Source organism: Phascolarctos cinereus, unplaced genomic scaffold (assembly GCF_003287225.1).
Source record: "Phascolarctos cinereus isolate Bilbo 61053 unplaced genomic scaffold, phaCin_HiC Scaffold_5;HRSCAF=322, whole genome shotgun sequence".
Classification (NCBI taxonomy): Eukaryota; Metazoa; Chordata; class Mammalia; order Diprotodontia; family Phascolarctidae; genus Phascolarctos; species Phascolarctos cinereus.
The window spans coordinates 139,452,553-139,470,189 of NW_027555958.1; positions in this window are offsets into that span (position 1 = coordinate 139,452,553).

Consider the following 17,637-nt stretch of genomic DNA (forward strand, 5'->3'; position numbering starts at 1 on the left):
CCAAAAATTTTTTTCCACGCTCTTAGTATATTCTTTTTCTTCATATGTAAATTGGCTACTTCATGCCCAGATCTCTTCTATGTAATTTTGATCTTGTTTTTTTTTTTTCCCCATCTTTATTTTCTTCAATACCATTCCTATTTTCTCTGTGAGCACATTGTTAGTCAGGAAAACAAACCCTGAAATCTGAAATAGTTTTAGAAAGAAACTTATTTGGTCATTTGAGAAAGGAGAGAGAGGGAAGAAGGAGTGACTCCCTATTGAGTCTCTGCAAGGTTTACATTATATAGACAAATACCAACTCAGAAACTAGCAGAGAGGGCAGTACCCAGATAAGGTCTATCAAGGTATATGTCAAAAAGCATAAACACTCAAATTTGAGGAACCCAAAACACAAGCATTGGGTACAGCCAAAACAAGACCTGAGTGGAATCTTATACATTTCCTGATGCCATGCTAAGAATTTCTTGGAGCCATCTGATTTTGACAAGGTCTCTGAGGTCAACCTGACCACTACAGTAAGCTTTTAGGTTAGATAACTTTCTAGCTATATAAAGCTAAGTTCAAACAATATAATAAATAAGGCTTTCCAAACACTATGTAATAAAATATTTCCCTACAACATGCAGGACTATAAAGTGAAAGTCCAGAGATGATGGTCCCACTGTTCTTGATGGCATAAAGAATTTATTATTAAAAAAAAAAGCTAATTTGTAGATATTTTCCAACTTTTCTTTGTTTGTTCCCCAACTTCCAATTTATTCTTACTTATCTTCAGGATGACTTTGCCGAGTTGGTTCTCTCTATAAGCTTTCATTATAATGGTGTTTACTCTCCATTGCTTTTTGCTGTTTTATGAGTCAATAAAGCTCATAATTTTCTAGGAACCTACTCAGTAAAATTTTGCCAAAAAGTTTATATTCTCAACTAGTGTCAGCCTTGGCTGCCATAACTCTGCTTTAAAAAGTCAGTCAAGCATTTGCTGAGTGAGGCAGTTTTTAAACTTTTTTTGTCTCTTCATTACGGCAATTGATTTACAGCAGTTAAAGTCTTTTTACGAAATTTCTATAATGGATGCCAATGTATTTGCTTTCATCTATTTTCCATTTTTCAGAGTTAATACCTTGTTTAAATAGGTCAGGTTAGAGTCTTTTAAATTACTTCATATCTTTTAAAAAAATATTCATTCTCTTAGGCTTATATTAATTTTGATCTTTGCTCTTATAAGTTATTGGTCTTACTATATACAAACAATAACTCTCACATCAGTAATATGTTATTCCCCATACATTAAAATAGAATCAATGTAATATTTAATGACATATTTTTGTTCACCAGATCCAATTCCTTCTTATTCTTATCTCAGAGAATATGTTCATAATGTATATGAATGATGTTTTAAGGTTATCTACAAATCATTGGTATTTATCACTTGTTAGTCTTGAACCATATTTTCTAACATGTATTTTACCATTCTTATTATTCAAACTTTTGCATAGAAGTCATCAAATACAAAAGTATATATTGATTTAATTTGGAGGATCATTAAACTCTCCATCAAATTTCTCTACTTCATCCTGTGTAACAGACACTGGCTCATATACTGCAATTTTAGAAATGCTTCTATAATGGTCTTTTTGCAATTGTTTATTATGATACTTGAGATCACCAAATGTCTCATAAAGTGATAAATCTTTTTACCTTTAAATAGTGTGTGTGTATACATAGCTACCAATTCTTTTACTTGTATCTCCAAGGAGAATCTTTCAGTCATACTTCCATTTCACTGAAATTACCTTTTGTGTTCTGGTTTCATTAATATTGAGAATTACAAGATCAATATCATTTAATTCTTCCATGATTGCCTACTCATTGGTCAGTGGGAAAAGACAACATTATAATTAATTTTTATGGGCAGGAACAAATAGTGTAATTTTTTAGTACCTTTTGCCACACTTTCCAGCACTCTGCCACCATATCTATGAAACGGAAAGGGGATTAGACAGGACTAAGGACCATTTTGTATTTTTATTTGCTTCATTCATTGCCACAGGCAAAAAAAAAAAATTCACCATCTACTGGTTAACCTACTAGTAATGAGTTTCTCTGTACTTGTCCTAGCCGGTCCTTGGAAAGTGGGCACACTCTGCTTCTAGTATTATACTTAAAGTCTTTCCAGTATGATAGATCCTAACAAATTTCATTCTTTTGGAATAGACTTTAAGAACCCAGAGTCAACTTCATACCATGATGAGGCTTCAGGTAGAACATGAGGACTCAAAGATAAAATTAAGACAACAAAAAAGTGATCACTATATAATGTATTTGAAAGAGCACTGTATTGTAAGGAAAGGTATTTCAGTATTCTCTGTTACAATTTTTTCATCTGTAAAGGGAATGGACTAGATATTCTCCCTAGTCCCTGCCAGCTACTACTACATAATTTCCCCAACCATCAGGAGAAAAACTGGAGCTCCCCACCTTCTCCTTGCTCCAGTTCCCTTCCCTCACCCTACCTCTACCTGTCATTTTCTTCTTTGAAACTATAATAGACAAGAGAGCTTCCCCTTCTCTTCTCTTCTCTTCTTATATATGCACTTATATAGCACCTATTGGTCATGCATTAATGACAGTAATCACAAATGACACTTTCTGAAAAGCACAGAGTCATCATGGATCATTCCCAAATCATCCTAAATGTATAAAGACTCCAGAACTTTATGGTGCCATGGCCACAGGCATAAAAGATACCCATAGGGAAAAAGGGATACCACTTGCTCTCTGATAGTCTTCCCCTGAGTCTACTGCAGCTATATTACCTCATTGAAACTAGAGTCCTGTCTCTTTTGCTTTTTTTTTTTGAGTGTTCCGCATTTGCAAAAGAAGGAGACTCATGAAGATACACCTACAATGGTATGCAATGCTTCTTTTTCATAATAATCTGGGTAAACATTCTGACTATTCCTGTGAGCATTGGTCATTGACTAAGAGGAGAGTTAAAGGCAAAGGATAGGAGGCATATGGAATTCATGTTAGATAAGTACTTCTATCAGCTATGTACTAAAGAAATTTGGGCCAGCAACAATAAAAGTGTCTAAAAAGGGGGAAAATAATCAATCATCCTCCTCCCCAAAAAGGTTGGCTGTATAATAACTGGTGGTTTTCAACAAGATAATCTCTTGGCATTACAAATTAATTACAGGAATATTTAGCCTATAATCATTAAATGATTCAATAAAAATACATTGTAAGGCAAAACAGTCTCACAAGGGCACTTGGTTCCTTAATATTAATGTAATGATTTGTTTTTGAATGATTTGAAAAAATGTCCCTTCATCAAAATTTGATGACATTAAGATTTTGGTTCTAATACATTAATGGCATTAATTTTTGTTGAATTCAAAATAACTTAAAGGAACTGAATTATTGTGAAATTAAATTACTTTAGTGAGGGGAAATTTAGATGATGAGAGAGAGGGCTTGTGTATAATAAAAGAACTACATTGGAGAAGCAGTATGGTATAGCAGACAGAGCATTGGCCAGACAGAGTCAGGATGCCTAAATTTGAGTGTTGATTACACCACTTAATGGCAATAATGGACAAGTCACATAATCTCTCTGGGACTCATTTTCTTTAGCTGTAAAGTGAGATGGCTGGACTAGAGCACATCTAAGTTCTCTTCCATTCCATTTGAACAATCATAAGCTCATACTAAAATCAGTAAAAATGGGGGGTGATAATGCTTGTGTTCTTCTTGGATTGCCTGGAGAATCAATAATCTATAAAGTACTCTGTAAAGGCAAGCTATCACCATCATCATCATCATCATCCTTATTATTACTTAAGGTTGCGTAATGCCCTAGCTTATGTTCCTGTCAAGAGTTTAGTGCTTTAGGCAAAAAAAAAAAAAAATACATGTACTGGGTTTCTGGGTAGTAGGAAAAAAGAAAAAACCTACAACACAAATGGCTAATACTGTCATCACAACCCACACCAGCAACTTTTTTCTGAATTTTTCCACCCCTAACATCAAGGCTTGAAAATGATCCTCTATCCTTGAGACTGGATATGAGTCAAAATCCAAGAGATCGCACATACCCACCTGCTTGGCCTTTTCACTACAACTTTGTTTTTTCCATCCAACTCTCACCAATATCTCTACTGGGTTAGATTCTGCTGGCAATACTAATCTTTCATCCAAAAGAGACCTTTGATTATTAAAGATAAAAATGAAATCAACTAATGAATAAGCATTTATTAAGTGCCTACTATAGGCAAGGCACCATGCTAATCTCAGAAGATAAAAAGATAAGAATGCCTCTTCTTTCCAAGAGCTTATAGTCAAGCCAGGAAAGAAAATGTGAATGGACATAGGTCTATACTGATAAATACAAGATAATTTGTGGTGGAGGGAAAACAGGATAAGAAAGGCACCTACATAGAGGCCCCTTGTTCTGGCTCAGCAGGGTAGTGGCACAGCAAGCCTGCTGTGAGGCTTCTAGCCTCAGCACAGAAGGCAAACTGCCAGACCAGAACCCCCAGCACCACAGGCCTCCTCAGTGCAATTGGCAAGCTGCCAGCCCCTGAAGCCCCAACACAGAAAGCCAGTGACCAGGCCCTTGTCCTCCAGCACAAGAAGCTCAGGACAGTGTCCCCTGTGCCCCAGGAGCAGATGTCACCTTTAAAAGTCATAGGCTAAAAAATGAGCAAAAAAAAAATAGAAGAGAACCCTGAGCATAGAAAGCTACTATGGCAACCAGGAAGATCAAAACACAAACACAGACAAGGATAACAATATCAAAATATCATGCAAAGCCTCAAAGGGGAATATGAATTGTTCTCAAACCCAAAAAGCCTTCTTGGAAGAGCTCAAAAAAGGATTTTAAAAATCAAATACGAGAGATAATACAGACATGGAAGAGGGAAGACCAGTAGTGTCTTACTCTAGATGCCTCAGTGTTAGGCTCACTCCCCCTGACCTGGTCCCAAGTATCTCTGGCCTGCCCAAGGAATCCTACTTCCTATCTTGAAAGAAGGACTACTCAGGGAAAGTACTGGGCAGAGCCAAGATGGCAGAGTGAAAGCAGTGACTTGCATGAGCTCTCCCCGAAACCCCTCCAAATACTCATAAAAAATGGCTCTAAACAAATTCTAAAGCAGAAGTACCCACAAAAAGACAGTGAAACAAATTTCCAGCCCAAAACAACCTGGATGATTGATCAGAAAGGTATATCTGGCCAGGCTAGGAACAGAGAGCAGGGCGGCATGGGTGCGCAGGCCACAGCAAACCTGGGACAGGCATCAGAGGACTGAATTGCGGGCAGCAGTAGATGTTTCCAGACTTCTCAACCCAAGAACGCCAAAGACAATTTAGAAGGTCAGTGGAAAAAGTCTGTTTCTGTGGTGCTGAGAGAGGAACACAGGGTCTCAGCTCCATTCCCCAAGAGCATGGCCCTAGGTAGGCAGCTGCCTCTTGAGCTGCCAGCCCACAGACTGAGGGGGAATCCAGTGGCTGATAAGAGGACTGCAGAGATCTCTTTGCCAGTGCCAAGGCAGGAATCTCTTGCTTTGCCCGGATTTGGATCTGGGTCACAGTTCTGGGTGATGGTCCTGGGGTGAGGAGGAACACTGCTATGGTAGAGCTTGGAGTGGCTGTGGAGAGGAACCCTTCCTCACAGTTACAGGACAGAAAGGAGTACTTGTGGTCACAGGCCAGGAAAGGAGTAAACACCTCACCCCTTATCATACCACCTTGGAAGAACTGAAAATTTACAGGTCCCTACAAGTATCTCTGAAAACAGCTGCACAAACCCCTGAGGCTTGGGACAGTACATTCTCCACATTGGAGACTTACCTTAACAAAGAGTTTAAAACTCAAGTAATTGGCTGGGATCATGAGCAAGTAGCACAAAAAGAGTCAGACTATATTATCTTACTTTGGTGAAAAAGAAGATCAAAATATACAACCAGAAGAAGACAACAAAGTCAAAGCTCCTACATCCAAAGCCTCCAAGAAAAATATGAATCAGTCCCAGGCCTTGGAAGAGCTCAAAAGGGATTTTGAGAAGCAAGTAAGGGAAGTAGAGGAAAAACTAGGAAGGAAAAATGAGAGTGATGCAAGAAAATCATGAAAAAGAAGTCAACACCTTGCTAAAGGAAACCTAAAAAAATACTGAAGAAAATAACACCTTAGAAAAATAGCCTAACCCAAATGGCAAAAGAGGTCCAAAAAGCCAATGAGGAGAAAAATGCCCTAAAAAGAAAAATTGGCCAAATGGAAAAGGAAGTCCAAAAATTACTGAAGAAAATACTTCCTTAAAAATTAGAATAGAGCAATTGGAAGCTAGTGACTTTATGAGAAATCAAGACACTGTAAAACAAATCCAAAAGAATGAAAAATTAGAAAACAATGTGAAATATCTCATTGGAAAAACAACTGACCTGGAAAATAGATCCAGGAGAGAGAATTTAAAAATTATTGGACTATCTGAAAGCCATGATCAAAAAAGAGCCTAGACATCATCTTTCAAGAAATTATCAAGGAAAACTGCCCTGATATTAGAACCAGAGGGCAAAATAGAAATTGAAAGAATCCACAATCTCCTCCTGAAAGAGATCCCCAAAGGAAAACTCCTAGGAATATTAGCCAAATTCCAGAGTTCCCAGGTCAAGGAGAAAATATTACAAGCTGCCAGAAAGAAACAATTCAAGTACTGTGGAAACACAATCAGGATAACACAAGATTTAGCAGCTTCTACATTAAAGGACTGCAGGGCATGGAATATAATATTGGAGGGCAAAGGAGATAGGATTACAACCAAGAATCACCTACCCAGCAAAACTGAGTATAATCCTTCAGGGGAAAAAATGGTCATTCAGTGAAATAGAGGACTTTCAAGCATTCTTGATGAAAAGACCAGAGCTGAATAGAAAATTTGACTTTCAAATACAAGACTCAAGTGGAACATGAAGAGGTAAACAGGAAAGAGAAATCATAAGAGACTTATTAAGATTGAACTGTTTACATTCCTGCATGGAAAGATGATATTTATAACTCATGAGACCTTTGTCAGTATTAGGGTAGTTGGAGGAAAAAAATTATATGTATGTATGTATAGGTAGGTAGATAGATAGATAGATAGATAGATAGATAGATAGATAGATAGATAGATAGATAGATGGCATAGGGTGAGTTGAAGATTAAGGGGTCATATCTGGAGAATAAAATTAAGGGATGAGAGAGGATTATACTCAGAGAAGAAGAAAGGGAGAGGTAGAATGGGGTAAATTATCTCACAAAAAAAAAGAAAAGTCTCTTACAGTGGAGGGGAAATGGGGAAGGTGAGAGGAATGAGTGAATCTTATTCTCATGGGATTTCGCTTAAGGAGGGAATAACATACACATTCAATTGGGTATGGAAATCTGTCTTACCCTACAGGAAAATAGGGGGAGAAGGGACAAGAGAGCAGGGGATGATAGAGAGGAGGGCAGATTGGGAAAGGGGGTAATCAGAAGTAAATACTTCTGAGGAGGGACAAGGTCAAAAGAAAGAATAGAATAAATGGGAGGATAGGATTAAGGGAAATAGAGTTAGTTTTTCACAGCTTGTCTACTATGGATATGTTTTGCATAACTGCACATGTATAACCTATATTGAGTTGCTTCCCTTTTCAATGACGGTGGGTGGGGAGGGAGGAAGGGAGAAAATTTGAAACCTAAAGTTTTAAAAAACATATGTTTAAAAAAATGTTTTCACATGCTACTGGGAAATAAGAAATACAGGAAATGGGGTACAGAAATCTATCCTGCCCTACAGGAAAATAGAAGGGGAAGGAGATAAGAGAAGAGGGGGAGAGATAGAAGAGAGGAAGACTAGGGGAAGGGATATTCAGAATGCATGCCATCTTGGGGTGGGGTGAGGGGTGAGATGAGGTGAAAATTTGGAACTCAAAATCTTGTGGAAGTAAATATTGAAAACTAGAAATAAATACATTTATATTAAAAAATAAAAAAATCAAATTTTAAAAAATCAAATAAGAGACATAGAAGAACAACTGGTAAAAGTAATGAGAGTTATTCAAGAAAGAGTCAACAGCTTGGAAAAGGAAGGACAAAACTTGACTGAAGACAACAATTCTTTAAAAAATATAATTGGGGAAGTAGGGGGAAAAGTCCACTGAAGAAAATAACTCCTTAAAAAATAGAATTGGCTAAATGAAAAAGGAGGTAGAGAAGCTAATTGAAGAAAATAATTCTTCAAAAATTAGAATTTGGCAAGTGGAAGCTAATGACTCTGTGAGACTTCAAGAATCAGTCAAACAAAATCAAAAGAATGAAAAATAGGAGAAAAAGTAGAATACCTTGTTGGGAAAACAACTGACCTGGAAAATAAATCCAAGAGAGATAATTTAAGAATTATTGGACTACCTGAAAGTCGTGATCAAAAAAAGAATCTGTATAGCATCTTTCAAGAAATTATCAAGGAAAACTGCCCTGATATCTTAGGATCAGAAGGGAAAATAGTTACTGAAAGAGTCCTTTGATCACCTCCTGAAAGAGACCCCAAAAGAAAAACTCCAAGGAATATTGTAGCCAGATTCCAGAACTATCAGATCAAGGAGAAAATACTGCAAGCAGCCAGAAACTATTCAAACATCAAGGAGCCACAGTCAGGACTACACAGAACTTAGCAGCTTCTACATTAAAAGATTGGGAGACTTGGAATATGACATTCTGGAAGGCAAAGGAGCTTAGATTACAACCAAGAATCAACTACCCAGCAAAATTGAGTGTAATCTTTTGGGGGAAGATGGATATTCAATGAAATGGGGGACTTTTAAACTTTCCTGATGAAAAGACTAGAGTTGAACAGAAAATTAGATCTTTAAATACAAGACTCAAGAGCAGCATAAAAAGGTAAACAGGAAAGAAAAAATGTTATTCCATAAGGTTAAACTGTTTACATTCCTACATGGGAGGATGACATCTGTAACTTTTGAGAACTATTTACTAGGGCATTTAGAAGAAGTATATATAGACAGAGGGTGTGGGCATAAGTTGACTTTGATATGACATAAAAAAAATGGATGAAAAAGGAGTATTCTGAGAGAAGAGGAAAGAGAGTGGCAGAATAGGGTAAATTAAATCACTTAAAGAGGCACAAAAGACCTATTACAGTAGAGGGGAAACAAGGGAAGGAGTGAGCATTGTTTGAACTTATTCTCATTGGATTTGATTCAAACACAGAATAATATGACACTCAAAACACTCAGTAGAAATTTATCTTGCCCTACAAGAAAGTAGCAGGGGAAATGAGAAAGAAAAGTGAGGCTGATTGAAGGGAGGGAATATTGGGGTGCTCAGAAACAAAACACTGGTGAGGAGGGACAGGGTGAAAAGAGAGAGAAAAGTACAAATGGAGGAGAATACACAGCTGGAAATCATAATTGTGAATATGAATGGGATAAATTCTCCCATAAAACAGAAGTAGAGAGCAGAATGGATTAAAAACCATAATCCTACAGTATGTTGTTTATAAGAAACACATTTGAAGCAGAGAGATACACACAAAGTAAAGGTAAAAGGCTGGAAGCAGAATATATTGTGCTTCAGCTGAAGTAAAAACAAAAAACAAAAGCAAAACAAAACAAAAAAAAAACAGGGATAACAATCCTGATCTCAGACAAAGCAAAAGCAAAAATATATCTAATTAAGAGAGACAAGAAAGAAGACTATATCTTGCTAAAAGGTACCATAGACAATGAAGTTGCAATACTAAACATATATGCAACAAATGGCATAGAATCCAAATTCTTACAGGAGAAGATGAGTTATAGCAAGAAATAGATGGCAAAAGTATACTAATGGGGGACCTCAATCTCCCTCTCACAGAACTAGATAAATCTAACCACAAAATAAACAAGAAAGAAGTTAAGGAGGTGAATAGAATTTTGGAAAAGTTAGACATGATAGACCACTGGAGAAAAATGAATGGGGATAGAAAGGAATATACCCTTTTCTCAGTGGTACATGGAACCTACACCAAAATTGACCATGTATTAGGGCATAAAACTTTGACAATCCAGTGCAGAAAGGCAGAAATATTAAATGCATCCTTTTCTGATCATGTTGCAATAAAAATGGCATGCAATAAAGGTTCAAGGAAAGATAGATTAATTGGAATCTAAATAATCTAATCCTAAAGACTGAGTGGGTCAAACAACAAATCATAGAAACAATCAATAATTTCATCAAAGAAAATGACAATAAGGAGATGACATATGAAAATTTGCAGGATGTAGCCAAAGTGGTACTTAGGGGAAATAATATATGCCTAAATGCTTACATGAATAAAATAGAGAAAGAGCAGATCAGTGAATTGGGCATGCAATTTAAAAAGCTAGAAAAAAGAACAAATTTAAATCCTCAATTAAATACCAAATTAAAAATTCTAAAAATCAAAGGAGAGATTAATAAAATTGAAAGTAAGAAAACCATTGAACTAATAAATAAAACTAAGAGCTGGTTTTTTGGGGCAGAGGAAATAATAAAATAGATAAATCTTTGATCAATTTGATTAAGAAAAGAAAGAAGAAAACCAAATTACAAGTGTCAAAAAATGAAAAGAGTGAATTCACTGTCAATAAAGAGGAAATTAAAGCAATAATTAAAACTTATTTTGCCCAACTGCATGCCTATAAATCTGACAATCTAAGTGAAATAGATGAATATTTACAAAAATATGAATTACCCAGATTAACATAAGAGTGAAAGAATACTCAAATAACCCCAAGCCATTAATGAACTCCCTAGCAAAAAATCTCCAGGGCCAGATGGATTTACAAGTGAATTCTACCAAACATTTAAAGAAAAATTAATTTCAATAATATATAAATTATTTGGAAAAATTGGTGGAGTGCTGCCAGACTCCTTTTATGATGCAAATATGGTGCTGATATCTAAACCAAGAAAAGCTAAAACAGAGAAAGAAAATTATAGACCAAGTTCCCTAATAAATACTGATGCAAAAAAAAATTAAATAAAATGTTAGCAAAGAGATTATAGCAATTTATCTAAAGGACAATACACCATGATCAGGTGGGATTTATACCACGAATGCAGAGCTAGTTCAATATTAGGAAAGCTATCAACATGATTGACCATATCAGCACAAAACTAGCAGGAATCACATGATTATTGCAATAGATGAAGCAAAGGCTTTTGACAAAATACAGCATCCATTCTTATTTTTTTAAAAAAACAGGTTTTTTTAAAAAAGAGAGAACATAAAAATAAATGGAGTTTTCCTTAAAATGATAAACAGTATCTTTCTAAAAACCATCAACAAGCAATGTCTCCTATAAAGATAAGCTAGAAGCTTTCTCAATAAGATCAGAGGTGAAACAAGCATGCCCATTATCACCATTATTATTCAGTATTGTACTAGAAGTATTAGCTTTAGCAATAAGAGGGGGAGGAAAGAAATTGAAGAATTAAACTAGGCAATTTGGAAACAAAATAATCACTCTTTGCAGATGATATGATAGTATACTTAGCGAATCCTAGAGAATCAACTAAAAACCTCCTTGAAATTATTAACAACTTTAGCAAGATTGCAGGATATAAAATAAGCCCACATAAATCATCAGCATTTCTACATATTACAAACAAAGCCCAGAAACAAGAGATAGAGAAATTCCATTTCAAATAACTATAGACAATATAAAATATTTAGGAGTCTACCTGCCAAGACAAACCTAGGAGCTATATGAACCTAATTGCAAAACACTTTTCACACAAATAAAGTCAGATCTAAAGAATTGGAAAAATATCAATTGCTCATAAGTAGGTCAAGCTAATATGATAAAAATGACAATTCTACCTAAATTAATTTACTTATTTAGTGCCATACCAAACTACCAAAAATTATTTTATAGAGCTAGAAAAAATAATAACAAAATTAATCTAGAAAAACAAAAAATCAAGAATATCAGGGGAAATAATGAAAAATACAAAGGAATCTGGCCCAGCTATACCAGATCTAAAACTATATCATAAAGCAGTAATCATTAAGACTACTTGGTACTGGCTAAGAAATAGAGTGGTGGATCAATGGAAGAGGTTAGGTACACAAGACAGTAGTCAATGACTATAGTAATCTACCGTTTGATAAATCAAAAGACTCCAATTTCTGGGATAAAAATTCATTATTTGGCAAAAACTTCTGGGAAAATTGGAAAACAGTATGGCAAACACTACACATCATATACTAAGATAAGGTCAAAATGGGTACATGATTTACACATAAAGGATAATACCATGAGCAGATTAGGAGAACAAGGAATACTTTACCTATGGAGAAGGGATAAATTTATGACCAAACAAGAGATAGAGAACATTATGAAATGTAAAATGGATAATTTTTATTACATTAAATTAGAAAGGTTTTGCACAAACAAAACCAATGCAACCAAGAAAAGAAGGGAAGCAGAAATCTGGGAAACAATTTTTATAGCCAGTGTTTCTGATTAAGGCCTCATTTCTAAAATATATAGTAAACTGCATCAAATCTATAAGAATACAAGTCATTCCTTAATTGATAATTGGTCAAAGGATATGAACAGGCAGTTTTTGATGAAGAAATTAAAGCTATCGGTAATCATATGAAAAAAATACCTTAAATCACTATTAATTGGAGAAATTCAAATTAAAACAACTCTGAGGTACCACTTCACACCTATCAGATTGGCTAATATGACAAAAAAGGAAAATGATAAATGTTGGAGATGTGGGAAAATTGGAAAACTAATGCATGGTTGGTGGAGTTCTGAACTGATCCAACCATTCTGGAGAACAATTTGGAACTATACCCAAAGGGCAATGAAAATGTGCATACTTTTTGATCCAGCAGTACCACTACTAAGTCTATATTCCAAAGAGATCATAAAGAAAGGGGAAAGGACCCACATGTACAAAAATATTTATAGCAGCTCTTTTTGTGGTGGCAAAGAATTAGAAATTGAAGGGATGCTCATCAATTGGGGAATGGCTGAACAAGTTGTGGTATATATGAATGTAATAGAATACTATTGTGCTATAAGAATGATAAGCAGGTGGATTTCAGAAAAACCTGAAAAGATTTACATGAACTGATGCTGAGTGAAGTGAGCAGAACCAGAAGAACGTTGTGCATGGTTACAGCAACATTGTGCAAAGATCAAATATAACAGATTTGGCTCTTCTCAGCAGTACAATGACCTAAGATAATTTCAAAAGACTCACAAAGGAAATTGCTAACCACATTCAGAGAAAGAACTATGGAGTCTGAATGCAAATTAAAAGCATACTCTTTTCACTTTTTTGTTGCTTTTTTTGTTGTTTTTTTCTTTCTCATGGTTTTTTCCTTTTGTTCTGATTCTTCTTTTACAACACGACTAATGTGGAAATACATTTAACATGATTTGTACATATATAACATATATACATTTCAGATTGCTTGCTGTCTTGGGGGGAGGGGAGAAGAAAAATTTGGAACTCACAATCTTATAAAAATCAATGTTGAAAACTAAAAAGAAAAAGAAAAACAAAAAAAGGAAGGCACCAGGAACTGGAGGGAACAGAGAAGACTTCATGCTAAAGACAGTACTTGTACTACACCTTGAAGAAAACTAAGCATTCTAAGATTCAGAGACCATGTAAATTCCAAGTTTCCTACATTGAACATTGAATAAAAGGGAAATGAAACTGGACAGCTCTCAAGTAATCCTTTACGAGTGAAATGAAGTGAAAGGAGAGGGGCAGGCTAGTGAGGGCTGGAGCAGACCCTTGCACTTTCTTCTGAATTGAGATCTAAAGATGACATTTCTTAAAGGATAATCTACTCCATACCTCTGTTAATTTAATAGATATCTTAACCATGTCATCCACATAATGTTACTGGAAAAGAGGTTCTGGCAAGCCCATTCTGCAGTGTTAATAGAGTGCCTTGGAAAATAAATATTATTTTGGTTGATCTCATTAATCTTGGCCCACACATCCCTCTCCTTGAGCCAGTAGGCTACAGAATAGGGAGTATTTTATCCATGTGACAGAGTTATAGGAAAATTGCCACTCAGACTTAGAAAATGAGCCTTTTCCATTTTCTGACAACTATTTATCTCTCTGCCATCAGGCAATATCTAAAATTTTATGTGGACCTTATCTTAAAGACAAATTCCTGTTGAATCATTGAGACTGTCAATAAATTTTTTAACCTTTGAAAGAATGCTATCTTTTCAAAACAGCCACATTTTCTTTTTTCCAAGAGTAATTCCATTACTACATAAAACAATAATCCAAAATTTTTGGCAAGCTATCACATTCAACTTTTTATAATATGACCCCATTCCTAAGGGGCTCACAGAAATATGTTTCAAATGAATTCGGCATCATTGAAGAATTTAACACCTAATAAAACATGCAAGGCAACTGTGAGACTTTAAAAATCTAAACTTAATAACAATCATACATAACAGGAATGGAAGTGAATACTAACTCCAAATCCTACATTTCAGATGTGCCTTTGGATAATAATTTGTATTTTTCCAAGTGCAATTACACACATTATTTCATTTACTCCTTATAGTTTTTTGTGATAAAATATATTTATGTGTTTTATATATTTACAATAATTTCCCATTCCTCAAACCAACAAAATGTTCACAGATATTGCAAATAAATGACTTTAAAAGTAAACATACTCAAGTTCTAATTGCTTTCCTTCCCTTGTTTTGCCTTGCTGTTTTTATTATATTCGGCAGCCTAGAATACTGAAAGAAGACTAACCTTAAAGTCAGAAGACCTACATTTAGGCCCTAACTCTAAAACTCACTAATTGAGTGACCTTGAGGAAGTCACCTAACGTTTATATATCTCAGCTTCCCAATTTTTTTTTTTGGTGAGGCAGTTGGAGTTAAGTGACTTGCCCAGAGTCACACAGCTAGTGAGTATCATGTGTCTGAGGTAGGATTCTCAGGTCCTCATGACTCCAGGGCCAGTGCTCTATTCGCTGTGCCACCTAGCTGCCCCTCTCAGCTTCTTAATCTGTAAAGCAGTGATAACAATAGGATTTGCAAAGTGCTTAATCTATGTTATCTCATTTGATCCTCACAACAATTTTATGAAGGTACCGTTTTTATTTTTATTTTGTAGATGAAAAAATTGAAGCTGAGAAAGGTTAATGGACTTTCCCAGGGTCACACAGCTAGTAAACAAAAGAGGAAAGGTTTGAATCCAGGCCTTAATGACTACAAGTCCAACATTCTATTCTCTACCCTATTCTGCCCCTGTAATGAACCTGATAATACTGGCATTGCCTACCTCTCTGGGTTGTTGTGATAATTGAATCAATTCAATAAACATTTATTAAGTAAATATATAGACATAGCTCTGTGAATATAAAGACAAAAATGGATCAGATAGAATCAGTGATTCTGCTTTTTTTAACCATTAAATTCCTCTGATTCTTTTAGGCCTTAGTAAACATTAGCAGTCCTGGCCCCACCCCCAAAGAGTCTCTAGCCTCATATTTATGATTTTTTTGTTCTGCCTCCTACTTTCATTTTTAAACATTTTATTGATATCTTTATCACATCACCTTCATTTCCAAATTCCCTCTCTCCCTTCTCCAAATAGCCTTCCCTCGTAACCCTTGTGACAAAAAGAAAAAAGAAACAAAAAAGGAATGTGAACAATCACCCAGACTAATGATCAATTAATCACTAAACATTTAATAAGAACCTCCAACATGCCAGTCACTGTACTAAGCTCTGGACATATCAACATTGTCTGGAAAGATATCTATACTGATAGTATACTCCCTACCCTTAATTCTCCACCTCTACAATGAAGGAAGGAAGGCACAATTTCTCACTTTTTGTGGAACCAAATTTGATTATTATAATCACACTTAGTTTTCATTCTCTAAGTAGTACAGTAAATAGATCACTGGGCTTGGGATAAGGATGATCTGAGTTCAAATCCAGTCTCAGACAGCTAGTAGCTATGTGACCCTAGGCAAGTTACTTAACGAACAAAATTGTCTCAGTTTCCTCATCTGAAAAATAAGGATGATAATAGCATATAACTCACATAGGTATTGGGAGGAAGAAATTAGATAATATTTGTAAAGCATTTTTCAAACTTCAAAGCGCTACATAAATGCTAAATGATATTGTTTTATCTACTGCATTTTAATCATTACAAATATTCTTTTCCTTCTTCTGCTTCCTTCACTTTACCTCACTCCATATGATTTTCCATGCCTCTTTGTATTCTTTCTCCTTCCACTGACTTTTTAAAAATTTTCTTAACACTCTTAAACAAACATGAACATTTCAGTAAACAAATTAAAACCATAAAGTGGATTGGATATGAAACTATGGCCTTGTTATCTACTATTTTTCCTAAGAAAAATGCATGTGATTAATTCAGAGAAAACTTGGAAAGACTTGTATGAAATGATTCACAGTGAAATGAACAGAACCAAGAGATTTGTCTTCACAATAACCATAAGCATGTAAAGGAAAAGAACTCATAAAAGCTGCAAAGTTCTCCCTTTCATTTTAATAGGACTCTATGAATCTTTTCTTTTCAACTATAATTTCTCCACTCTTTTTCTTATAAGTCTGTTCAATTGGTTGTAAAAGTCTTTTGTTAAGAATTCAGAGTTTCTATGTCCCCTCTTTGAGTGACATGACATGCAGTGAAAAGAGCAATAGGTTTGGAGTCAAAGGACCTGAGTTCAAATACTGGTCCTGCCCTCTGTGTGATCTTGAGCAAGTCACTTCATATCTCTCACCCTCATCTTCAAAATGGATGGTACTGCACTGCATGACCTCTAAGCTTCCTTGCAGTTCTAAACTTGTGATACTATGATCCTAATAGCTATCTTTCCTGTCCCAGAAATTTATCTTGGCTTTAACTAGCAGTTTATTAGGTAAAACATTGCACATGACAACTCTGTTTGGTCCCAGTTCTTCTGCTTCCTACAGCCTCTTAGAGATTGTTTGAATGTCCTCATTTTCCTTCCATTGATTCCTGTTTTCTTTGTTGTGGGGCAGGAGAAGAAGACATAATCAGAAATCAAATCTTAATGGCACATTGTGAGCAAAGAAATGAATAACAAAATTGTTTTCCCAGGAAAAAATACTTTCCTAGAGATATATACAAAAGATGGTGTGGTATGTGATGCTTGCAAAGAAGGGAAGAGGGAAAAAAATGACAAATTTTTCCAGGTCTGGCCCACATCCTCTTGATCAGAGGTTCTTTACCTTTTGTTGTATCTTGGATATCTTTAGTAGTTTTGTAAAATCTATGGATACCTTCTGGGAATAATGCTTTTAAATAGATAAAATTAAACACATAGGACTACAAAGAAGCTAGTTACATTAAAATAATTATCAAAATATTAAGGGAAAAAGAAGTTAAGGGGTCCCAGATTAAGAACAACTGCATGAAAGGATGATGTGTGTTGCTATGTGGTAATGGTAACTCCAGATGAATGAATCAACATTTATTGAGCTCTTCGTATGTACCAGGGACTGTGCTCAAGACTGGGGTTACAAAGTCCGAAATGTCCCTCCCTTCAAGTAGCTT